We start from the raw sequence: 27,973 nt of genomic DNA on the forward strand, positions 1-27,973 counted from the left end.
TTACGTTCACTTTATTTTACAATCACTTGACAATGTTGGTGGACTCACTCATTGAGCTGTTAAAATCCTCCACCAGTCCTCACTAGCCATACACAAGGCTAGACAGCAGCCTGCCCCTCTCACTCAAATTCAATTGAGAGCATATAACTGGGTGCGTCCTGACGTCAGACACAAGAAGTATCTGGTGAAGCATTTAACCATGGAGTTCTGAGGAGTTTTTTCAATTTTTGTTGTTGTAGGGCAGCCTGTGAAGTTTCCTTGCAACCTCTAAAATGCCGTACCAAACACAGTCGGGAAATATGTCTGTTAACAGATGTCCTATCTCTCAGCACAAAGGCATGACCTCCTTTAGGCTACATGACATTTGATCCGTATTTCTGTAATTACTTACAGATTAATCCATTTCTACAAGGGCCTGTGTAATTAGTAGTTTGCTTATTGATCTACACATGAAATGACTCTTGATTATTTTTACTCAAATCATTGTTCTGTCAATTCAGAACATCACATTAATACTTGAAGAAAAATGAATCCCCTAAATTGACCCACTTGAAGCAGAGCACTCATGAAAAGCCAGAATGATGCTAAGGCAATGACAATTTCTGTTTTGTCAGCATTCTGTCAGAATACAATGCATTTTTGGGGCATCTTATAATCAATGGTCTTGCACCCAATATCTAAACGATGACAAGTAACTCATGGCAATCACAGCAAAGGAGAAAACAGTGACAGTAGAAGAACAAAGGCAGCCAAAGTCATAAGGTCATGTGATAGGAGTAGAATTAGGCCATTCAGCCCACCTAGTCTACTCTGCCCATCAATCATGGCTGATCAATCTCTCCCTCCTAACCCCATTCTCTTACCTTCTCACCATAACCCCGACACCCGTACTAATCTAGAATCTATCTATGGCTTAAAAATATCCATTGACGGTATACACAGCCTTATGTAGCAAAGAATTCCACAGATTCACTACCCTCTTCTTAATCTCTTCTTAGTGTCCAAACTGAGTCTGAAGGTGGTATATTCTTTTCAGTTCAGTTGTCCATTTGATTGACCTAAAAACCAAAGTTAAATGTTCTCTGGAAATTCATGATTCATGATTAATGATTTGGAGATTTTCAGAAAAAAGTGATTAACTGAGATAATTAGTGTTAAATAATCCATCAAGTGAAATGAAGACCACTGAGTCTTTTATGGTTCTATTTTGCTAATGTCAGGGAATCATGCCTTGACACAATGCTGTGCCATCCATAACCACTCCATGGATCAATTCCCCAATGGTGTCAAGGTTGTTAAGCCTCTGAGTCATCAGCTGTGCAGCAAGCAGCACCAGTCAGAAACTAACTGCAGGCTTTGGCTGGTTTACAGCAGAAGTCATCAATGGTTCGAAACTGCTTCCTCAATGGTTTCATTTGCTTAGATCGATGTACCTGTCCATATGTGTTCTACTCCACTGAAAAATATAGTGGAATGAAAAGGGAACAGCTTCTTACCTGGGGGTAAGATGAGAATTTAAAAATCACTCGATCACGTATGTTTAGAATGTTTGGACCTTTCTATAAGATTGCTACCTAAAAATCAATTATTGTATGTTTGTATTATATATTTGTTCCAAAATATTACGTTGCTTGGACAATTTGAAAAAACAACTTATCCTTTTTAATTTGATCTGAATGGTGAGACTTTTATTTTAAATGTAAACATGTTTTTGACTGGAAATTAAATTGGCAATGCTAAAACGCACTTCATTTCAATCTTACCTAGCAATGAAAGAAACAAAAGTTGAATTGAGTCCAATGTGTTGTGCACCTCAGCCCTGAAAGTACTGAGATTCATAAGATTGAAACCATTGAAAATATTATTTGAAAAAATATTTCATCTTAATGTAATTTGATGTATATAAAATTGCAACAGATAACTGAGATCACTTCGCTGATAGTATGTATGTGTTTTGATCAACATATAAACTTGCTTATTATCAAAAGCTTTCATCTCCTAATTGAATGCTGCTGGAAAAAAGAGCAATCCATAAAATCAATCTGTGCTCAAAACTTTGAAGGAATCATTCATGTTCTGTAACAATAAAGCCAGCTCTTGGTAATGCTGAAACATAGCTCATTCAATATACAAATCTATGCTTATCTCTCAAAAGAGACAGGTAAGCTACAGGATACTAGACCAAACACAACGCTTAGTGTTATAGATTCTACAAAGTAATGTTAAAACAAAAATTAGCATTTATAAATGATGGATGATAAATAGGAGAGAACGACTTTGATGCTTCAGATCAATGTACAGTATTTGTATCAAGGATAAAGAGTAGGTGGCGATAATTGAAGCAATTCCTAAAAGACAGCGAAGGATAGTGAAGAAAAGTGCAAATGTGAAAGCTAGCAGACATTAAGTGCCAAAAGGGGTGATACGTCAAAGAGAAAGACAGTAGTAATGGGACCAGTGAAGAAACAGAAATAAAGAAAGATTTGGAGGTGGTGTAAATGCAGAATAATTATCTAAAATTATCAGAAGAATACAAAGTTACTGCTGGAAATCAGGAATAAAAATGCTGAAGAAGCTGATTATCGGAAATGTTTGAACTCAGTGTTGTGTTTGGAAGGCTATAATGTGCCATGTCAGAGGACGGGTCAGTGAGCGTCAAGGTCAAATCGAGTTTGGTGGGAATAAGACAGTGGGACAAGAGCAAAGAGGTCAGGGTGAGAGTGGGGTATAGATTCCATAGAGAGATGTTCTCAATCTAAACAGAGGCGTTTCACAAAGCAGGCACCCAGTCTATGTTCCCATAGTAGAAGAGACCACAAGACAGTCATCCAGATTTAAAGAGGTGAAAGATAATCAATGATAAGCGGCATGGGTGGCACAGTGGTGCAGCAGTAGAGTTGCTGCCTTACAGCGCTTGCAGTGCCGGAGACTCAGGTTCGATCCTGACTACGGAGTTTGCATGTTTTCCCTGTGACCTGCGTGGGTTTTCTCCGAGACTTTTGTGGTTTCCTCCCACACTCCAAAGACGTACAGGTTTGTAGGAAAATTGGCTTGGTATAAGTGTAAATTGTCGCTAGTCTGTGTAGGATAGTGTTAACGTGCGGAGATCATTGGTTGGTGCGCAATCTGGGCCGAAAGGCCCGATGCCGCACTATATCTCAAAACTAAAATATAAGGAAGGATGTCTATTAGCTGTTGAGGAGTTCACTCAAACTTCACATGAATGACAGCGTGCTATATTTAAAGAAAAGGTACGTGCGGAACTTTGGCCCATTGGTTTTGTCAATCTATATAATGTAAACATTTTGTGGAATTTTTGTTCGGTCTACAACTGCTGGCTTAGATCAGGAATAAGCTCAGAAGATACAGCAACCAAAGTTCCACAGTCATGTTGTCGACCAGCTCATTGACAAAAGCAATAGGGATCCTTCCTCAAGAAATACAATTCCTAAACAAGCTATTATGTTAAGTATGTATTGAATGTTGGTTAGGACAATTAAACAGTTAACAGGAGGAAGATTCTCCAAAAATGTCCACATCCTCAATGACAGCAAACCAGAGCCCAATAGCAGATGGTCCACTGTGGTCTCATCCACTGGTCCTCACAACGTTTTGGAAGCTGAATGTGGTGAGCGATTGCTGTATTCCACATGTAAGACTGAAGATAAATCTCTACCCTAATATAGAGCTTAACATAAACCAACATATCTTCAGGTATGAAAACACTAGTTCAATTATATATTTATAACTAGACTAAGTGAAACCCGTTGGGCCCCATGTTCACACGGGAGGGCTGGTTCCCAAATGCAATATTCCACCTCTCCACCAATTCTAATATTGGTGGCCGGGGGTTCTTGAGTGCTAGTACGGGTGTTGTGGGTCGAAGTGATTGGTTTCCAGAGGGCTAGTATGGACATTGTGGGCCAAATGGATTCTTGGGCTGGCAGCTCAGTCACTCACGGCTGGTGGGCTGGCAGTTCAGTCACTCAGGCCTGGTGGGCTGGCAGCTCAGTCATTCAGGCCTGGTGAGCTGGCAGCTCAGTCACTCAGGCCTGGTGGGCTGGCAGCTCAGTCACTCAGGACTGGTGGGATGGCAGCTCAGTCACTCAGGCCTGGTGGGCAGGCAGCACACTCTGGGCTGATGCGTTGACAGCTCAACAACTACCAGAAATTCTGCGAAAAACACATGAGAGACGCTGTGAGAGAAAAGGGGGAGAGGGTGGAGAATCAATTTTAGACATTTTTCATCTTTTTCTGCAGATCACAGCAATGAAGGAGGAAAGTCTATCCTGGCAAGAACCTTACAGGGAACCCATGACGGGAGGAAGAAAAATACTGGGGTGAGGTTTAAGACTTGCAGGGTGAGTACTTACTGCGTACAGTTTTGGTCTCCAAATCTGAGGAAGGACATTATTGCCATAGAGGGAGTGCAGAGATGGTTCACCAGACTGATTCCTGGGATGTCAGGACTGTCTTATGAAGAAAGACTGGATAGACTTGGTTTATACTCTCTAGAATTTAGGCGATTGAGAGGGGATCTTATAGAAACTTACAAAATTCTTAAGGGGTTGGACAGGCTAGATGCAGGAAGATTGTTCCCGATGTTAGGGAAGTCCAGGACAAGGGGTCACAGCTTAAGGATAAGGGGGAAATCCTTTAAAACCGAGATGAGAATAACTTTTTTCACACAGAGAGTGGTGAATCTCTGGAACTCTCTGCCACAGAGGGTAGTTGAGGCCAGTTCATTGGCTATATTTAAGAGGGAGTTAGATGTGGCCCTTGTGGCTAAGGGGATTAGGGGGTATGGAGAGAAGGCAGGTACGGGATAATGAGTTGGATGATAAGCCATGATCATATTGAATGGCGGTGCAGGCTCGAAGGGCCGAATGGCCTACTCCTGCACCTAATTTCTATGTTTCTATGTTTCTATGATGGACCGAAGGGACCTCCTAGGCCTGATGTGCCTAGGAGGTCCCTTTTTAAATAAAAATCAGAATGAAATCTCAGTGAAAGGCACTTTTTCTGGACCTTTCCTGGCCTGGCATGGGCCCTTTCAGCCAAAATGCTCTTCCTGTGCTAATCCGGGCATTTTGGGCAATAGGGACTGGTTTCTCAGCTGATAGGTGCCTTGTGGGCCGAAAGTAGTGGTTTCAGGCAGGCCAAACAACTCAATTCATTTAAATTCCATTTCCATTTCAAGCCCAGGGCAGGCCAAAAAACTAATTTCATTTCATTTCCATTTTCATTTCCATTTCAATTTTAAGTACAGGGCAGGCCAAACAACTTATTTCATTTTCATTTCATTTCCATTTCCATTGCAGTTTCAAGCACAGGGCAGGCCAAACAACTCATTTCATTTTCATTTCATTTCATTTCCATTTCCATTGCAGTTTCAAGCACAGAGCAGGCCAAATAATTAATTGCATTTTCATTTAATTTCTATTTCCATTGCAATTTAAAGCACAGGACAGGCCAAACAGCTCATTGCATTTTCATTTCATTTCCATTGTAGTTTCAAGCAATGAGTAGGTCAAACAGCTCATTGCATTTTCATTTCATTTCCATTTCCATTGCAGTTTCAAGCACAGGGCAGGCCAAACAGCTCATTGCATTTTCATTTAATTCCCATTTCCACTGCAGTTTCAAGCACAGGGCAGGCCAAACAGCTCATTGCATTTTCATTTAATTTCCATTTCTGTCGCAGTTTCAAGCACAGGGCAGGCCAAACACCTCATTCCATTTTCATTTGCATTTCCATTTCCATTTCCATTGCAGTTTCTAGCACAGGGCAGGTCAAACAACTCATTGCATTTTCATTTAATTTCCATTTACATTGCAGTTTCAAGCACAGGGCAGGCCAGACAACTTTTTTCCTTTTCATTAAGGGCTTACAAATCATTTATAGCAAGTACATTGCAGACTCACAGTTCAGTTGATTCACAGCTTAGAATCACAGTTGTGGCCTCTCCCTTGCGATCTTCCAGAGTGACTGACTCACGTCCAGGCATCTGGGATTTTATAGTCCAGCCCCCCCCCCCAGAAGTGGCTTTACTTTCATCATGGTGATTGACAGACGAGATGACCAATCAGCTGATCTCAAGATTTTTTGAACATTTATTTAATTTCTTTCATTGATCGGAAAAATCCTCGGGGCCGCCTCAACGGAGGAGGATTTGAGTAAGATGGCCCAAAATCATAACGATATAGGATAGCGTTTTTCCTAAAATCAATATACAGCGCAATCAGGAAGTGGTCAAGATGAGACTTTTAGTTATATAGATATTTGAGTGCATAATACAAATTTGCCACCATTGAACATTTTGCATTATATTTCACTGAGAAGAATGATTGTTCAGTAGTTGCAAGTTGACCCTTGTGTTATTGTTTTCTAATATAGTGAATCAATGCATAATTATTCAGCCTCTAAATAAAAGATTTCATGGGAGTTGATGCAACAGAGCTCGGAGCTCAGTCCTTGGCACCAGCCTTCTGTTATGCATATTTGCTGCACAAGAGTAATTAGTGCCCAGTGTGTCCCAGGCTATGTACATGTGCTACTGGCATAAGGCTGAGGACACTGCCTCCCAGTAAAGGGAGCAGATAACACCACCTGAATCCTCGGAAGGGACATCATCTTTAAGAAAAAACGTGAAGCGGCAGAGAAACTTAACAGATTCATGAAATTTCTTTCTTGCATGTCTAATTGCTTCACAGACTTAGTCTCTTCGTTAAGACCTGAGAATGAGAGGGAAGTTTAGAACATAAAAGCTTGCTGGCAGCATTATTGCCTTATGCTGTGCTTCTAATTTACATACCTAGGAGGTGGCAAATTAGTCATTGCTGTCAGCTGTACCTGCTCTTTGTAATACCAAGATTTAACTACAACATCGCATTATTCTTAAAGCCCACCCAAGCCTTTCTCAATGAAATTAATTACCTTACTCTACAGTAGTTAAAGGTGAAATTAAATGAATTTTAGAAAGCCATAGAAGCCAATAATAAGACACTTTGTCTCCTAATTAAGCTTATAAATCTGAAAGTGATATATTGCCCCTTATGCTAGAGAAATATTCTTGGGATACTTCCTAATTCTCATTATGCATATTGATAGCCATGGGGTGTGATCAGAAGCTGAGCTATAAATATAAAATGCAATATCTGGAATATCAGACAGAAAGAATGGAGTCTGAAAATCAGATGTGGAGAAATTCTACGTTGATTCATATTACAAGACACAAGGCATTTTATGCTTTATACCAATACTAAATGAAAAAAGAACATTAGTTATGTTGAAAGTACAAACATAATCATGTTAGCATTTTAAATGGATTATTTTGTTTACTTAACAATTCCACGGAGTTGCAAACCGTGAAAACATTGCAATAAACTGGGTTTCCATCGAATGTAGCAATAAAGATACACATAGATGAAACATTAAGGAAACAATATAATAAGCTGCCTTTATTCAAATAATGTAATCAACCCTAAAAACATGTTTTTGTGCAGATATTTAATCTGACTAGAATTTGGAAAACAGTTGTTATGTCATGATAGTTAGTTTCTGATCAGCTGGTAACTGGGAAGTTGATGAAGCGAAAGGTTTTGTATGCCAATGAAGAGTCCTAACATGAAGGTCTTCCCATTTCATGCTTTAAGTAGTATTATGTAAAAAAAAAACTCCACATTTTAATATATATATTTTTTAATATATTATCTAAATGGTGAGAAATCGAAGAACTGAAACGCAGAAGTATCTGGATGTCCTGGTGTAAAATTCACCAAAGGCTAGTCAGCAGGTACAATGAGTAATGAGGAAGGCTAATAGGAATTTAATGAGTATTGCTGGGGGAACTGACTACAAAAGTAGAGAGATTATGCTCCAGTTAAGTAGGGCATGGGTGAGATTAACTCTGGAGTATTGTGCATAACATTGATCTTCCTGATTAAAGAAGGATGTTAATGCATTGGAAGAAGTTCAGAGAATGTTTACTGGGCCAATACCTGGAATGGGTGGATTATAAAGAAAGATTGGACTGGCTAGGTGTGTACTTGCTGCAATTTAGATGAATGAAATGTGACTTATTACTGAAAGGTCTTTGACAGTGTGGATGTGGAGAGGACATTTGCTCTTGTGAAATAATCTAGAATAGGAGATCACTGGTTACAAATAAGTGTTCAAACTAGAGATAAGACAATTTTTGTTTTCCCTCTTAGTCTTTAGAATTCTTCCACAAATGGTGGTGGAAGTAGAAGCTTTCACTATTTTCAAGAACATAGGTAAATAGATTTCCAAGTAGAAAGGGAGTGAAAAGTTGACAGGAAATAGGGGTTAAAGTCTATGCATCAATGAAATTACTGAAGTTTTGTTGCAGGATATGTTGCACATCACTCAATTCAATGTATGCATGTGTACTAATGCTTCAGATGAACAGAGGACTCAGAAGGAAGATTGGAGATTGTAATCCATACACTAAATCCCATATTATCTATTATTTACTTTTATTCGTTGAATTGCTTTGCACTGAGATATAATGTACATCCCAAATTCTAGGCAATAGGAATTAGGTTATGAATAAGCTAAGCTGCACTGAGCTCTCCAACCAGTTTGATAAATGATTCTTCTTAAAATGCTCTGGGATTCCAGTCCCTTTTTAGCATATATATTCCCATCAATTAAAATACAATAGAAGGGCAAGCTTTACCAAGGTCAGAAAACGGATTCCCATGAAAATCAGCAAATATTTAAAGAGACTTGAAGGAAACAATGTCACCCTACAAAACAACTGGACTGAACATAATTTAATAATTTACAGTTAAATGGGATGTGCAAGAACCATGAACTAAGTTTTGGGGATGTTAGTGAGGAGAGAAACTTTAATAAAATACCACGACGATGCCACCACAAAGTAATACTTTAAAGAAAAATATTATAAAAATAAATTTGAATGCAAGCATTTATCGTCCTGAAAACAAGGATGAAATGGAAAATTTCAATAAATTCCATGCTATTCATAAGGAATTTCAACAATGTTTTAATGTAGTACTCTGGATTCATGGTGCATTATTATTTTCAGGGTAAAGAGAGATAGTAGTGACACTAATTGAACTGGATCGAGTTTTCATGCCTGTCAATTTAGTTGGCTAATAGGCATTTTATGTTTTTGTTGCCATCCTTGCAACTGGAGGAAGCTGCTCAGATAGACTGGTGACATGTAGCTTTTGCAAGGGAAATATACTCCATGCTGATTTCATAAACCAAGCATACCTTCCAGGTGAGACAGAGGTGCGTGCACGTCTTCCAACTTCAGGGCAGCACGGTGGCACAGCGGTAAAGTTGCTGCCTTACAGCGTTTACAGCGACAGAGACGCTGGTTCGATCCCGACAATGGGTGCTGTCTGTGTGGAGTTTGTACGTTCTCTCTGTGACCACATGGATTTTCTCTGAGATCTTCAGTTCCTCCCACACTCCAGATGTACAGGCTTGTAGGTTAATTGGCTTGGTTTTGTATTCTTGGTATAAGTGTAAATTGTCCCTAGTATGTTATAGTGTGAATGTGCCGGGATCGCTGGTCAGCGTGGACACGGTGAGCCGAGGGGCCTGTTTCCATGCTGTATCTGTAAACTAAACTAAACTAGACCCTGTCTACAGCATTCAGTTCCTTTGATGTGGCCTTCTCCACGTCTACTCCTCCACAAGTGCAGGCGTAGACTAGGCAACTATGTTTAGATCATGATTGTAGCATCTGCAGTTTCCTGTGTCTCTAATTTTGTATCACATGTTATTAAGTGATGTCATCTCGTAGAGAGGTCGACATGACAAGGAACTGTACAATGATTCATGGTGTTGACACTACCTAGCATTACAGGATTGGCAAATATAATGATTGAAACAAGTTGGTGCAATATCTATTAGGGATTTAGTGCTTGGATTCCAATCTCTGATCTTCCTTCTGAGTCCTCTAGTCATCTGAAGCAGTCGTGCACAGTGGTCTTTGAATGCATGCATTAAATCGAGGGATGTGCAATATCTCCTATGATCATTGAGGTGAAAATGATTGTCATAGGAAGCTGCAAGGTAGAAATTGGTAACCCAGTATGAAAACCAAAAAGAATGATCATGTATGTATTCACATTTGTTGACAGTACTATTAAATGACAAATGAGTAGAAGAATTCACAGAGCAGAGGAAGATGAAGCCAAATTGGTGCTCCTTGAATCCAAGAAACCAATATTATGATAACTAGATCTTCATACAGTCGGCATTTTATCACATGAGGTGTCATGTAAACAAGGGGACATCTGCACCAGAATGAATATTCCTGCAAGCCAACAAGATATTTCAGATGTAAAAGCAAGGAACTGCAGAGGCTGGTTTACAAAAGAAAGTATGAAGTGCTGGAGTAACTCAGCAGATCAAGCAGCATTGCAGGACAATATGGATAGGTGACGTTCTGGCTTGGTACCCTTCTTCAGATTATAGGATGTTGCAGCCGTTAGCATTACTGCTGCACAGTTCAGTAGCTTTGATCCTGAGCTTGGATCCTATCCTTGCACAGTTTGCACATTCTCTCTGCGATTACATTTGCTCTGATTTCTACTCCCATCCAAAAGATGCATTAATATTACAATCGGCTCTGTTAGTTGCCCCAGTGAAGAAGAATGGAAGAATCAGTGGATAGGAGAGATGGGTAAGTTGATGGGCATTTGAGAAATAATGGACTGTAGGGAAATAAGTAGGGAAATAGGACTGGATGGTGCACACTGAATGTCAGGATCGATTCACTGGTCTGAATGATTTTCTTATATGTTGATAAAAAATATGTGAATTTGAAAGTTTCCAATGCATATCTAATACTCAGATTAATTGTTCCCTTTACAAATGATTACATCACTGCAAGTATAAAACTGCAATATCACCCACCATTACAACATTGTTGCAAACTAGTCTTTTATATTTTGGTAATTTTCTCATTCTCCTATAATGGTGTGCATCTCTCTCAACTATTTCCTCAATCTAATACTTTCTCTGTCATCTGCCAACCCCTGCCTGCAGCCAACTCCACATTCCCACACACATAAACACCTAATTCCTGCTTGTCCTAATCTCTCTCTGTCTTTGAAGTTGCAAATGACAATGTTTCTGCAAATCGCATTTTAAAAGGTGAAATTCCACCAACTTTTTTTTCATAAATAAATCGCGAAACCTGTAAAAGATGTCACATTTTTGGTGACTATCACCATTCAAAAGTAAAGGTGTCTGATGAAAACATAATATGCATAAACAGAAAACATGCTTTGCATTGATAAGTATCTTTTTCCATAACGTAGAGTTTCAGAATTGTGTAGTACAATATTTCTGACAGTTCTCTGAACCATCACTTTTTGCACCGCAGAAATATTTAACTATTATCTAATCTTTATAAAAACACTATTCCTTTGGTGTGAGATTAAAACATATTGTTCCAGATCAACTGGGAAAGAAAACATTTGCCTGTGGGCAATTTGTATTTAGTCCCATCAGAAAGCAACATGAACTGAGTTTCTTATCATCATTTTTAACTTTTCCTAAAATAATGAGCTGTTTCAAACCACACCAGACATTTTACCAGCTCTGTCGTGTACCATTTCTTTGATTTTACAAAGTAAATGAATATAGCAGAAGATCAAATTTGGATCTTGAATTACAGTTAACTGTGTCGCTTTAGTTAATATATTCAGGATTCTGTTCTTATTTTCTCTTTTTTTTCTTGAGTTTTACCCTTCTCCTGTATGTCTTTTCTATTCCTGTAGGCTATCTTTTTGTGAGCAAGAAATTTAACCAAGTCAGCACGGGCGGAAGCTGCAATGAAGTAATTTAGCAGCAACCTTTGGCATCTGGAAGAGCCATCCTTTGAAGAAAGAATTATTCCTGGAATATCTGCCTGTGCTAGAGTACAATGATGATCCTATATTAATTGAAAGAATAGGAAGCAACTCTAGTCATCATTCAATCCAAATGCTCCAGCAATAAATCAAATTCTCTGGGCAACAATGTCATTTTGTATTATTTAACAGACTCGTTCAATTCCCACCAAAGATTTAGGGAATATTTTTCTCTCAGTCAAAGTCAATAACTTGATCCTATTTTTTTTTTTGTGCCTTCCTGAAATTAAAGTCCCAGTGAGTGAAATTTCAATTTAATTGATAGTATAGTCTTAGTCAAACTGTCGTCCCTCGGAGATTACTTACAGTGTTATGTTTGCACATTATTCGAAACCAGTATCATCGATTTCACTTTTTTACGGTTTCATCACAAGTTACAAAATGATTCCTGGCATGAAGTAAAACTGAAAATGCTTGTGGATCAGGCTGGTAGTTTGTTTTGCTTTCCTAGTCTAAGTGCCTGAGTGTTGCATTGCAATAAATGTATGCAGCAATGTAATTGAAGCTTATTAATGCCAAGGTACTGCTATTTGCTGCCAGTAGCGTCATGATATTTTGACCATGGGTGTTTAACACCGTATAGGGCAGCTAAAATGACAACAACTGAAATGACAATAACAATAGTTGCACCCCGGGTTGGTATTAAGTCCTGCACCTCTCACTTTAAACCTTTGTTCTCTGATTTTTGATTCTCCAACTTTTTGTTAAAGGTCCTGCGCATTCACCCTATCTATTCCCTTCATAATATTACACACCTCCGTCAGATCACAAACAGATGGTTGGGAGAGGACTAAGAAGGGCAACTCAATAGACTTAGTACTATTGAGGTTCATGGTAAATTCCTACGGAGCTCAATGTATCAGGTACAACGTCCATCACTGAGTTACTCGTAAGTGACCGGAGGTTGTGACAGTTTGGTTGTGTTTTATATGTAAAGAATTGCTGACTAAATCCAGTAAGAGTACAGCATTGTTAGTGGCTGAAGATGACCTTGGGGCCTGACCTCCCATATCTCAGATCAGCAAAGGCAACATTAGCAAATTTTCTGAGTGCACATGAGTCATCAGCCTCAGTAGAATTATTTTCCACAACAAAGCTGTTGAGATTAGTTCAAATTTGTTTTAAAAGATGGATTGTTGTTAGATAAGGTAATAAAGAAGTATGGAAGAAAGGCAGATAGAAACATAGAAATTTAGGTGCAGGAGTAGGCCATTCGGCCCCTTCGAGCCTGCACCACCATTCAATATGATCATGGCTGATCATCCAACTCAGTATCCCGTACCTGCCTTCTCTCCATACCCTCTGATCCCCTTGGCCACAAGGGCCACATCTAACTCCCTCTTAAATATAGCCAATGAACTGGCCTCAACTACCCTCTGTGGCAGAGAGTTCCAGAGAGATAAATATAATGTGTATGAAGGATCTGCAGATGCTGGTTTACATCAAAGATAGACACAAAATGTTGGACACAAAAGGAACAGGTGACATTTTAGGTTGAGTCTGAGATGCGCCCCAATCCAAAACTCACCTATTCTTTTTCTTCAGTTATGCCGCCTGACCCACTGAATTACTCCAGCATTTTGCGTCTGTCTTATGTAGATAAATCCAATACAGCTATCTCAGTTTGAATTGAATGTTGAAACAGACTGGTTGGGTTAAATGGCTGTTCCTATATTCCAGTTCCATTTACTTCATGCCAACAATTGATTTATCTTGCAGTGACATGCATATAGCAAACTAATCACATATTCAGTCCCTATATGTCTTTTTTTTATATAGAAGGTGCAAGACCTAATTTTGCACCTGAAGGCACAATAAATATAAACTATTTTTAACATCCAAGGAAAATTGACAGAATTTCTTTGAAGAAAATCTTTGTTAGATCCAAATATCTCGTATGAAATCAAGTCAAGTCAAGTCAAGTTTATTTGTCACATACACATACGAGATGTGCAGTGAAATGAAAGTGGCAATGCTCGCGGACTTTTGTGCAAAAGACAAACAACAAAACAACCAAACAAATTATAAACACAATCATAACACACATATTCTTTTACATAATGGAAATCCTGTAAAATATTGAGTCACCTCAACTGCAAAATAAACCAGAAAACATCAACGGTTCAGGATTTTGATTTCTGTCTAGAACTTTTAACTTCCTATGAGATTAGGTAGAATTCAAGGTTAATATTGAATGCCTTCATTTAGTTTAGCTTAGAGATACAGCGCAGAAAAAGGCGCTTCGGCCCACCGAGTTCACACCAACCAGCGATCCCCTTATCACTAACACTACCCTTCACACACATTTATACATTCATACCATGCCAATTAACCTACAAACCTGTACGGCTTTGTAGTGTGGGAGGAAACTGAAGATCTTGGAGAAAACCCACACAGGTCACGGTGAGAACGTACTAATTCCGAGCCAAGCATCCGTAGCCAGGATCGAACCTGGGTCTCTGACATTGTAAAGCAGTAGCTTTACTGCTTTGCCAATGTGCCGCCCATAAAAGGAAAGTCACAATTAATGGAAAAGCATCTGAAAAAGGGTTTTGGCCCGAAACGTTGCCTATTTCCATCGCTCCATAGATGCTGCCACACCCGCTGAGTTTCTCCAGCAATTTTGTTGAGTCTGAAGAAGGGTTTCAGCCCGAAACATTGCCTATTTCCTTTGCTCCATAGATGCTGCCACACCCGCTGAGTTTCTCCAGCAATTTTGTCTACCCTAATGTAAAAGCAAACTCACAAAGTCACAAAGCAAAGCAAACAATCACAGAAGGTCAGAGCACAAAAAGGGCCATTTAGTGCTCAAATCCTTTCCAGCCCTATGCAAGAACAAACACGCAGTTTCATCCAAGCTCTTTATGCCCATACAATGGGTTCTGAAATAAGAATAGAAAATATCAGTCATAGACAGCAACTGGACAAGCAGAGTGTGGGAAAAAGAAACAGATTTACATTTTCCGTCAATGAATTTTCATCAAAAATGTGAAAGACCTGAAGATAAGTTTTCATTAAGAGGTGACAGGAGAGGTGGCAGAGGGGAGGAGGAATGAATATTTTAAAGGTTGTTACTGTATCTGTATCAACTACTTCCAACTCATTCCATATACCCACCACCTTCTGTGGGATAAATTTGCGCCTCGGGATCTTATTAAATCTTTTCCCTCTCACCTTAAATCTAATCCATCTAGTCTTTGATTCCTTTACCTGGGAAAGAAGATTCTGTGCATTCATATGAGCTATTCCCATCATAATTTTATACACTTCTATATCACCCCTCATCCTCCTGTGATCCAAGGCATAAAGTCCGAGCCATCCCGAGCTCATCCTATAGATCAGGCCCTCGAGTCATGGCAACATCCTTGTAAACCTTCGCCGCATCCTTACCAGCTTAATGGCATCCTTACTTTAGCAGGTGACCAAAACTGAATACAATACTCCAAGTGCGACCTCACCAATGTCTTGTATAATGGCCACATAAAGTCCCAACTTCTATATTCAGTACACTAAATGAAGGCCAACATGTTAAATGTCTTCTTCACCACCCTAGTGACTTGAGACTCCTCTTTAAGGGAACTAGGTGGATCTCTTTGCTCAACAACCCTCCGTAGAGGCCCTACCCTGGTTCGACTTCATAAAATGCAACACATAAATTTATCTGGATTAATTTCCATTTGCCTTTCCTCAGTCCACTTGCCCAGCTGCTCTTGATCCCTCTATAATGCTTAATTCATATTACTCCTAAATATTTTATCCCATATTCTACAACTTTGGGGAAGGGAAACATCTTCAATACATCGAGTCTGAAGAGCATTGTCTGAAAGAGCATCTTATTAAAGCTTTCTAAACCCCAGTGAATGCCATCCTAGTTAACTTAACCTTTTCTCAAAGTAAATTGGGAGAATGCAGAGGCAATACAGCAGTCTATTCATTTATAAAACATAAATTGCTGGCAGAACTCGGCAGGTCAGACAGCATCCGTGGAGGGAAATAAAAAAATGATATTTTGGGTTGACATTTTGAGTGGTTTTAGAGTGGTCCGCTGAGTTTCTCTGGCACGTTGTGTGCTCAAAATTCCAGCACCTCTGTTCCTGTATCTCAATTCTATTCATGTACTTGGATTCAGTGATTTAGCCCTTTAGATATAGAAGTTGGGATGTAATGTTAAAATTGTACATGGCATTGGTGAGGCCAATTTTGGAGTATGGTGTACAAATTTGGTCGCCTAATCATAGGAAGGATGTCAACAAAATAGAGAGAATACAGAGGAGATTTACTAGAATGTTGCCTGGGTTTCAGCAACTAAGTTACAGAGAAAGGTTGAACAAGTTAGGGCTTTATTCTTTGGCGCACAGAAGGTTAAGGGGGGACTTGATAGAGGTCTTTAAAATGATGAGAGGGATAGACAGAGTTGACGTGGATAAGTTTTTCCCACTGAGAGTAGGGAAGATTCAAACAAGGGGACATGCCTTGAGAATTAAGGGACAGAAGTTTAGGGGTAACATGAGGGGGAACTTCTTTACTCAGAGAGTGGTGGCTGTGTGGAATGAGCTTTCAGTGAAGGTGGTGGAGGCAGGTTCGTTTTTATCATTTAAAAATAAATTGGATAGTTATATGGACGGGAAAGGAATGGAGGGTTATGGTCTGAATACAGCTGTATGGGACCAGGGGAGAATACGTGTTCGGGACGGACTAGAAGGGTCGAGATGGCCTGTTTCCGTGCTGTAATTGTTATATGGTTATATGGTTATATAGATACATTATGTAGCAATGTTACAAAATTTTGAGATTTAAAAAATCAAGTCTGCAATTTATCCCATCAGATAAAGCATAACAATAAGTTTAATTTGACACCAAATTCACTTTCATATCTCAAGTATTAAAAAAGTTATGACCATTTTCATACTCGGAAATTAGCATCTTGTTCCCTATTGATTTTCAATGGGCATTACAAAAAAGCTGTGATCTTAGATAGTCAAAAGCACATTTCTTAAGGAAAGATTAACATTTTTAGATAGCCTAAGTGTCCAAAGATTATGTGGATAAGCACAATATAACATGATTTTTATATCTAATTTACATTAATTTATAGGCCAAATGGAAGGACTTTAGTGTTTAATTGTTGTAAATAAATGCCCATTGAAATCGGCTTTTTAGTGGGTTTCTGTGAACGCGCTGGTTTAGTACGTTGACATCGCGCTGGATTAGTGCGCTCTAATGCCGAGAACAATACTGCGGGATAGAAAAAGCCCAAAATGAACTACTCGCTATAGAAAATTATAATTATAGGTCTATATACATGCCCCATTTAGGTGTAAAAATAAGGTACATACCTTTAATTGTTTGCTTTATAAAACCCTGGGGCTGCCAGAGCTTGCGGAATGAACGAGAGCTTTAAAATTTATTATATCTACTCTTCGAGGCCTATAAAACTAATAATAGCTTTTGGGACCGGGTCTTGCAGCGATTCTCCGTTAATGATTTACTAGGCTGAACATCTGCGATTGGAACAGCCTAGTAAAAATCGGGTTTTAAACCCGCCCCCTCCAAACAGCGCCAAAATCACACACAAGGGGAGGGGCAGATGCTCAGCCACGATTCAGGTACGTTTTGTAACATACCTACATTATGAACTTTAGACTTTAGAGAGATATGGCGTGGAAACAGGCCCTTTGGCCCACCAGGTCTGTGCTGACCAGCGATCACCATGTGATCCACTAGCACTTGTACCATCTAGAACTAATGCTAGCACCCCAGTAGCACTAACTTACACACTAGAGACAATTTACAATTTACAGAAGCCAATTATCCTCCAAACCTATACATCTTTTATTTGACATTGTGTGTATGAATTCTGTGGATACAATCTTCATATGATGCTGGAGGGAAGAGGAGAGGGTTGTTGGAAGAAAATTGAGTTGATGTATATTTGGATTGTGGACGTACAGTACATATCGTTGTTTAGTCAACGGCTAATCTTTAGAAATGGAGATGTAGTAGATGAGGAAGTTGGGGATTTTGTTCTCTGATCCCATTCAAACACTCTCCTTTGGGCTTTTATCCTCTCTAATTTGTTTTTCATTGAGAACTGCGAAGTGACCACTGTCAAAGTTTTTCTTCTGTTCTCAGATCAATTTAACTCTGATAGTGCACGGCTCCAGTTGTTAAGGTCCTGCCCGAACATTAGCATTAAACCCGTCGATAGTTTTGGTTTGGCAAAGCAACCTTGAACTTGGTGTGCCTGAACAGCAACTGCCTGACATCTATCCTCACCTTCCCTGGACCACCATCCAAATAGTCAACATGGTTTTCAAGACTGACCACATCTCTTTATCTTAATTTAATTTTCATTTAATGTTTCGTAACTTCATTTAATGTTTTCTAACTTCATTACCCCTCAATTACCCTCGGCCCACTTCAAACTTTTCCTCAGATCCAAAAATGGAATTCCCTTAAAGAGCCAATAATGCAACCTGATCCCATTTTACCAAATATCTCATTTTACCAGAGATGCTGCCTGTCCCATTGAGTTACTCCAGCATTTTGTGACTATCTCATTTTACCAGGTTGATTTAATTCTATCTTGACTTCATTTTTACAACCCTACTTGGTATCATTATGAATTATTTCCAATGATCTCTACCCTCCAATAGTTACCTTGTCCTTATAATCTTCTTTTTACCATGGATGCCCAGTGCCTCTAAGCATCCATTTCTCCTCATTAATTCCTCACTAATTTCTCCCTTGAACAGAAGTCCAAATAGTTCTCAACCACCATCAACTGTGTAGGTGTCATGTATCCAACTAGAAACTTTCTTCCTTGGCTCCATTTCCCCTCCTTCTCTTACTTGCACAGGGTCCTTTCTCAAACCTTGTCTTTCCTTTCCCATCATTTGGGAAATGACAAGTAGCTCTAGATCATTAATCAGGCTGAGCCGAGGTGTTTGCAAAGCAAACAAATGATCTGTATTCAAACTCTTCTGTGCTCGGCATTTCGAAGAGTGCATAAAGCAATTATAATCTTTTGTCGTCCACAACATAGCTTCATTCAGATATTTAGTCAAGTATGTCCTACTCATCCATTCCATCAAAGAGTTAACACTCAATGTTAGATTTAGCTCTGGGGGCTAAGGAAATCAAGGGATATGGGGGAAAAGCCGGAATGGGTACTGATTTTGGATGATTTGGCATGATCATATTGAATGATGGTGCTGGCTCAAAGAGCCGAATGGCCCACTCCTGCACCTATGTTCTATGTTTCTATGTTATTCAATCTGGTCAGTTGCCGTTTCTCGTCCCTTTCTCTCCAACGTGATTTCCTTTCTAACGCCAGGATATTGTTGTATGTTTGACCTCATTTAAATAATTCTAACACTTTTCATCTTAATTGTTAAGCTGCTGCTTCCTCCCACTTGGGGGATACAAGCACCAGAAGAGCAGTGGATTGCAAAATGCATCAGCTGTGCAGAACCATCAGAGCAGTGTGGGAAAGATTACCAATTGAAAGATTAATGTATCTTGCACACAAGTTTCCTTTAAAGTTGACAGATTCCTACTCTTAGAACTAAATCCATTAATTAGTTTGAAAGTACCAAATTAATACCTGTAATTGTCACGGAAACATATCAGGATTTAACATTTTTTTCTCCAGGATTTAAAGTGTGTGGAACATATTGTGATTGGTTAAATTGTTCTACATCCCACCTCATAATTAAACCAGTATTATCTCAATAATATCATTACAGGGCAGTGTTACTGAAAACCGTTAAACTCTCAATGTATTTGAACAGATCAAGGTTACAGAAGCTGCCATCAGTATTGCTCTTGACCATTTATGATTTGCTCTTTTTTCTTATTTTGTTTTATGAAAGTGTATATAATTTAAAAAAACATTTAATCACACATGGTTTTAGGTCTGCCGACCTACTGCATTGTTGTTTTATTTAAACATAAATATTGATTCAAATATTAATATATATACAGTACAATAAAATTTAAAAAACAGAACCCACCACCATAATACACGACAAACGATAAACTATTAAACAACTATGTTACAATCCTTGTCAAGGATGCATTTAACCCCCCCCCACAGTGCCCAGCGGTCTCGGAAATCCCCCAGGGCACCCGTTGACAGCGCATAGTCCCTCTCTAACACCACACTGGTGTGGAAGTAACCCCAGAAAAGGGGCAGGCAGCCGGCTCGGGCAGAGCCTTCTTCCGCCTGGCGCCGTGACATGTGGATGGCCGGCTTGGCAAGGCCCAGTGGCAATCAAACAAGTACATCCTCGTCCCTACCCTCTCCCCTTTGCACAGGGTGTCCGAAGATGAGGAACTGCATTGTTGTTGGGCTGAATCAAGCCGACTGCCATTGCGTCTGGAACGAGCTGCCGACCTCCTGCTGAATACAGCTCAGCTTGTTTCAAATTTCTGCTCATTCTTGGAGAAGCACAGAAGTCAAAAGCCAGCTGGAGCCAGATTCCGTTTCACCTGACCTTCTGTTCTACCAATAGACTTACAACTGAACCCCACAGTGCAACACCACTGAAGCAAACAATATACACTTTGCATCTTGTTCTCAGATTTACCAGTGGGAGCAGAACATTGCAGACAGTCTGCTGTTGAAAGTGGGATTCTGATAAAACTGATAGTAGGTAACTGTCTGATTCATCTTATTGTTTTTAATTATTTAGTAAATAATAGTGGTGTGTTTTTTTTTATCTGTACAACTTTTAAATAATTTAAATGTATTTGAAAAGGTTATAAATGTCTATGAAGACAATTCAAATGCCTTTGATAGGGGGGACACATCATAGGCCTACAAATTTTGTAGGCAGGGGCTCAGTGACACCCTGGTAGAGGGCTCCTTGTTGCTTAAAACTCATTCCACCATAGAAACATAGAAAATAGGTGCAGGAGTAGGCCATTTGGCCCTTCGAGCCAGCACCGCTATTATGATCATGGCTGATCATCCAAAATCAGTAACACGTTCTGGCTTTTTTCCCCATATCCCTTGATTCCCTTAGCCCTAAGAGCTAAATCAAACTCTTCCTTGAAAACATCCAATGAATTGGCCTCCACTGCCTTCTGTGGCAGAGAATTCCACAGATTCACAACTCTCTGGGTGAAAAAGACTTTCCTCATCTCAGTCCTAAATGGCCTACCTATTATTCTTAAACTATGGCCACTGGTTCTGGACTCCCCCAACATTGGGAACATTTTTCCTGCATCTACCCTGTCCAATCCCCCTGGAATTTTATATGTTTCTATAAGATCCCCTCTCATCCTAAATTCCAGCGAATACAAGCCAGTCGACCCATTCTTTCATCATATGTCTGTCCCGCCATCCTTGGAATTAATCTGGTGAACCTATGCTGCACTCCCTCAATAGCAATAATGTCCTTCCTCAAATTAGGAGACCAAAATTGCACACAATACTCCAGGTGTGGTCTCACCAGGACCCTGTACAACTGCAGTAGGACCTCCTTGCTCCTAAACTCAAATCATCTTGCAATGAAGGCCAATGAAGGCCATTGGCTTTCTTCACTGCCTGCTGTACCTGCATCCTTACTTTCAGTGACTGATGTACAAGCACACCCAAGTTTCGTTGCACCTCCCCTTCTCCTAATCTGACACCATTCAGATAATAATCTGCCTTCCTGTTCTTGCCACCAAAGTGGATAACCTCACATTTATCTACATTATTCTGCATCTGCCATTCTTCTGCCCACTCACCCAACCTATCCATGTCACCCTGCATTCTCATAGCATGCTCCTCTCAGCTCACACTGCCACCCAGCTTTGTGTCATTCACAAACTTAGAGATGTTACATTTAATTCCCTCGTCTAAATCGTTAATATATTTTGTAAACAACTTGGATCCCAAGAGGGTCCCAGCACCTAGCCTTGGGGCACCCCACTAGTCACTGCCTGCCATTCTGACAAGGACCCATTAATTCCTGCTCTTTACTTCCTGTCTGCCAACCAGTTCTCTATCCATGTCATTACCCTACCCCCAATACCATGTGCCCTAATTTGCACAGTAATCCCTTGTGGGAGGTCTTCCATTTTTCATGGTTCAGCTCTCCATATCATAAAGTGAAGTGCAGCAATTCCAGCATCAGAATGATCTTGTTATAGCTCCATTATTACTTAAACTCTTCAAAGATTTTGCATTATAATAATATTAATAATAATAATAATAATAATAATAAAAATAAACTTTATTACGGACTCGAGGTCCACTCAAGGGGCAACATTACATTAAAAATGCATTGCATATCAAATATCATAAATACATATAAAATCATGGTATATCACTTATAAAAACATCATAATTTATATATGTAAAAAAAAACACACTACTTAAGTTAAAAATCCAGATTAACAGATGATCAATGTCCTACAACGAGACAACGATACCAGTGTCTCCACAGCTGGGATTCGTAGCGTGTAGTGCTACCCCTTATGTTTGTCAAGGCCACAATAAGCACATTTTTAGAGTCATTTATGCTGCAAATGAATTTATACATGTGGTTTCTTAGGATAGCTTCTAAAGTACTGACTCCTGCAGCAACAAACATATTACTGGCACTACACCATCTAGGTTGCCTTAGCAGTGTTCTCATGGCATCGTTATATGCCACCTTTAGTCTCTGCATACTTGTCTTTAAATAGTTCGACCACAGGTGCGCAGTGTAGAGGGGTGTGCAGTATGCTCTAAATAGCGACATCTTCACCACATCTGCACACGCACCAAATTTACGCAAGAGGATATTTGCCTGTACATACAGCATGCGTCGTTGCCTATAAATATCCTCATCATCTGTCATTTGTTCTGAAAAAAAAATGCCCTAGATACTTTATCTTATTGCAGACACTAAGATTGTTATCAGACAATTTAAAATCAGGATATTTTAGGCATTTATCCTCTTTGGTTCTACAGACCATAACAGCACTCTTACTAGCATTATATTTAATGTCATGTTCCACACCATACACAGAACATATAGTAAGGAGCTGCTGGAGACCAGCGCTAGATGGACTAAAGACCACAAGATCATCTGCATACATAATATGTTTCACTAAAATATTACCAATCACGCACCCAGTGTTACAAGCTTTCAATTGTTTAGACAGAACATCAATATATAGATTAAAAAGGACTGGGGACAAAATTCTCCCTTGTCTAACACCATTGCTAACCCCAAATGGGGCTGAGACCCTATTGCCCTATTTTATTTGCACAGTCTGGTGGGCATACCAGTAGGCAAGAATTCTAACAATGTATTCAGGCACCCCTCTTTGACTCATTTTACCAAACAGCTTTCTGTGATTAACACGGTCAAAGGCTTTGGAAGCATCAATAAAGCACAAAAGGATTGAAGAGTTTTTGCCTCTATATTTGTTTACAATCTCCTTTAGGGCATATATGCATGTCAGTGCCATGTTTAGCTTTAAAGCCAAACTGGTTATCTGTTGAGTTAACAAACTCATTTATTCTATCCAGCAGAACTCTTTCTGAAACTTTTGACAATATGCTGGCTAAAGCTATGGGCCTGTAATTATTTAGGCTGCCTACTTTACCAGCTTTGTCCTTAATGACCAGCACTAACAGGACAGACAACATTGAGTCTGGTAACAAGCCATGAATCATAAAGCCAGTATAGTTATATTTAAGAGGGAGTTAGATGTGGCCCTTGTGGCTAAGGGGATCAGGGGGTATGGAGAGAAGGCAGGTACGGGATACTGAGTTGGATGATCAGCCATGATCATATTGAATGGCGGTGCAGGCTCGAAGGGCTGAATGGCCTACTCCTGCACCTAATTTCTATGTTTCTATGTTTCTATGTAAAACAAATAGTTAGGAAAGGAGCTATCCTCATACTCGCATACTTAAGATGTTCAGCAGAGATATGATCCAAGCCACTTGCTTTGTTGTTGGACAGCTTGTTCATGGCATGATACACCTCATGTGACATAATCACCATCGAGTCATTAATCTCAATATTGTCCACCCTATACAAGTCACCTTGGACACAGTTGAATAAAGTGCTATAATGTTGTCGCCATAACTCCACGATATTAGCTGTTCCGGAGATTCCATCTACAGTGCATGGTAGAGATGTTTTGCAACTGCTAAGAGCTCTCACTTCCTTCCAAAAATCTGTAGCATTGTACTTAGCAGCTTCTTAGCCATGGAATCAGCCCTCATAGCTTGCTCATTTTTACAGGTGAAGCGAACAGCATACTTTTATCTTGCATTAGTGAGCTTCTTGTGCTCAAACACAGGCCCCTGTCTGGGTCTACCTGCCATAGCCCATGATTTGGTGGCTTCACGGGCTTCAGTATGATACTCAGCTACATACTTATTCCAGCCAGGTCTGATGTTATGTGTCTTATTTTTATGCTTGCAGTAGGGCTTACTGCCTACATATAAGGCGCTTACTATATCATTATACATGGAGCAGATATCTCTCCTATGCTTCATATCTTTACAATTAACATTACTACATATTATTGCATCTTTAGGTAGATGAATATTGCTTAAGGATTTATCTGTATGGGCATAATAGGCTAGGATGTCTTCCTTTGTAAGCGCTGACCAGTCCAGTTTTTCTGTATTAGAGCTATTTCTATCTCTGGATACCATAGGTATGTGTTCAACATTTATTGTCATAGCAACAGGTATATGATCAGTCATTGCTGGCCCGTACAGATTGCTCATACGCCCCAATGAGGCATGTGCATCAGCTGTACTAATACAGTGGTCCAGCCATGATGTGGTGTGCCAGGCCTCACTAATATAAGCATTGACGTTCCAGATGATGATTTTAAGATGCCATCCAAAAATGACCCTACTCAAAACTCACCAAGTTCAGAAAGGATAGATGAAGTAACCTAACATCCTGCATGTTTTTGGGATTTGGAAGGAAACACAGACGGCCTGCATCTTCAGATAGACTGCACCAGAGATCAGGTATCTGACACTGTGTTGCAGCAGCTCTACTAGCTGTGCCACTGTGCTAGCCTGAGATTGTAAGATGAGCTGTAATCATTCAAAGCACCACCCACTTCAAAATGTGGAGATGTGTGTTGTGAGATTGTAAGGACTACTTTGTTATATCACAAGGACTACTTTTTTTGCCCACGTAGCAACATGTTATATATGGGAATGACGTAATATGGGCAGGGCACTCTTGTTCCAGATGGCCGTGAATAAACAGAGCCTTAATTTATGCTCAGCTTCAAACTCCTAAATACGTGTACTTGTGGTCATTCCAGAGTCATAACAATGGTATAACAGATACCGGAGCATGAAGTACAACAATGTGCAGAGGAATGGAGAAAAAGGCATGTAAATGCATTGTGGTAATATCAGAGCCCTAAATCGCTGTGGTAAGCACTATATGGGTGGTGTATAAGCCATGGTATTTGGAATAATAGCATTTAGTGTGCAGAAAACTACTCTTTCATGAAACAGTAACAAGCAGAAATGACAGTGTGGAAACAACCTCCCAACTTGGCCACACCAGCCAACATATCCCAGCTACACCAATTCCACCTGCCTGCATTTGGCCCATATCCCTCCAAACCTGTACTGTCTATGTACCTGTTTAACTGTTTCTTAAACATTGCGATAGTCCCTGCTTCAACTGCCGCCTCTGTCAGCTCGTTCCATACACTCACCACAGATTCCTCTTTTCTCCTTCACCTTAAACCCATAACCTCTGGTCCTCGATTCCCCTCCTCTGGGCAACAGACTCGGTGTATCTACCCGATCTATTCCCCTCATGTTTTTTACACCTCAATAAGATCACCCGTCATCCTCCTGTGCACCAAGGAATAGATTCTCAGCCTACTCAACCTCTCCCTTTAGTTCAGCCCCTCAGAGATATTCACATAGATAGTGCACACTACACTTCCTTTTGTGTTGTTTCTATATCTGTTTGGAGAAATTGAGTAGTCCCATCACAATAACTGATGGCTTGTCAAGTTGTTCTTTCAGCAGTTGAGTTTTCTCACTGTTGTGAGAGTTAAGGATGAGAGGTAGGTGTTTGTGGCCTCGATCAAGTTGCTATTAAAGGTGAGCTCAAGCTATGGTATTGCAGTGATAAGAGATGTTTTCAGCTACCCAAAAAACATCGGTACATTTTATTAATGTCGTGGATGTATTTTTTTTGTCATAGATAGATCAAATGCATTAAAGGACTGGAACACTTTTTCATTGTAAATAACAGGCCAGAAGGGAAGAAGTGGTCCATTATACTTTCACATTTTCTTGTTAATAACCTTTGCTTTAGTCAAACACCAGTCAAGACATCTCTGATGGTCAGTCATGCACCCAGTACAATAATACAATCACAATGAAAGCCCTTCAATGCCTCTACTTCCTCAGAAGTTTGAAGAGATTTGGTATGTGGTCAAATACTCTCTCAAACCTCTATGGGTGCATGGTGGAGGTCATACTGACATGTTTAGTGACTCAAATGCCTAAAACAGTGTCATATATTGATGTCCCACTATTAAAGGGATCTGCAGGCAGCGCTACCTCAAGAAAACCCACACCTCTCATCTCGTACTACCATCAGGAAAAGGTACAGGAACCTGAAAACTGTGACCTCTAGTTTCAAAAGCAGCTTCTTCCCATCAATTAGAAAACTCTTGAAGCACTCTGCGCGATCCTGGCCACAACCCTACCTCAGCACTGAATTACAATTTACTTTATGTTAGAGTTGCACTACATTTTTCAGCTTGCATTAATATGGCCTGGTTACCTAATATAACTGACAATGTATTGTACTGTGTTTATTGTGTCATTATTTGTTGCGTTGTTGTATTAATATGCCCGTAAATGCTGCAACAAATAAGAATTTCCTGATGCATCTAACAATTAAACACTCTTGACACTTTGCATTTATACCGTTGGGCAAAGTGGCTGAATACAAGAGTCTCACCTTCAGTCTTTCACCTTTGAAGTGAAGGAGGACATACCGTGAGATGAGAAGCTACCATCCAAAAATGATGCTTCAGCACCACTTAATCTTTGTCATTCTCAATATTAGAGAAAACTACCAGATAATTTAAATTGTAAACAGAGAAACTTCATTATCAAGGATCGAATTATCCTGATGAATGATTAACACACACAGTCATTCACCTCAGATCTATAGTTGTTGGTTTTAAAGTTTTGCTGTGTACATGCTTTTTATATTATTTTAATTGCTACACTCATTTATTAAATTTAGCTGGAGGACAGGGGTGAGTAGTGGAAGCCTCAGGGAACTAGGTGCCCAGTCCAAGAAGTCTCTGCCCGAACATGTCGCTTATTTTATAAACAACATTTTATTTAAGGGCTCTTTCTCAACTGTATTTTTATCCAATTGTCTTTTGAAAGCTGCAGCCCCTCATCTCAGGAACCATTTTGTCGATCGCTTCTGAATTATTTTAATGCCTTTGCTAGTGACCATAACTGTACACAATTCTCGGGACCAGTGGTTTATCACAGGCGAGGACGACTAACGGCCTTCATGTTCTGTGCCTTTTGGCTTGATGCTGATTTAGATAAAGCAATAGTAAAGAACAATATTTTGTCAAAATCAAATTCCATTTACGTGGGACATTTAACATGGTAAAACAGCAGACAGAGGATGAGATTTTTTATTTACTTATATGTTACTGTTACTACCTGGATTTACAGCATTGAATCATATTTACGAGTGCTGAGATTCCTGTGCAATAGATCAGCTACTGTATCTAGCCAGAAAATGCAAAGTATTCTGTGCATTGTAGCTTCAACGGATGTCCAAAGTCCTCTGATGACTAAATGACTGATTTTAAACTACATTTCCTGTAATTTGCTTCTTTCCGGAAGGCTAGTTTTAATTACTTAAATTTGTTTAATATTTTCAGCAGTAAAAATGTACTGCTTACAAAGCAAAAGTCAAGATTTTTCTAGTACACCATGCTAATGCTATAATTTGTTTAATAATTTCATAGGACTATGGTAATGTAATAACTTTGGTCAAAGTCAATTTTCTTTTCAATC

At 39.6% G+C, this 27,973-nt stretch overlaps 1 long non-coding RNA gene across 1 annotated transcript; it reads left to right on the top strand.

Annotated features, from left to right (window-relative positions):
- Positions 1–253: 253 nt before the first annotated feature.
- Positions 254–12,077, top strand: LOC129707762 (uncharacterized). The gene is made up of 3 exons (XR_008725232.1): positions 254–1,502; positions 4,261–4,361; positions 11,791–12,077. It is a non-coding gene; the product is annotated as an uncharacterized LOC129707762 (long non-coding RNA).
- Positions 12,078–27,973: the final 15,896 nt, after the last annotated feature.

Source organism: Leucoraja erinacea, chromosome 22 (genome assembly GCF_028641065.1).
Source record: "Leucoraja erinacea ecotype New England chromosome 22, Leri_hhj_1, whole genome shotgun sequence".
Taxonomy (NCBI): Eukaryota; Metazoa; Chordata; class Chondrichthyes; order Rajiformes; family Rajidae; genus Leucoraja; species Leucoraja erinaceus.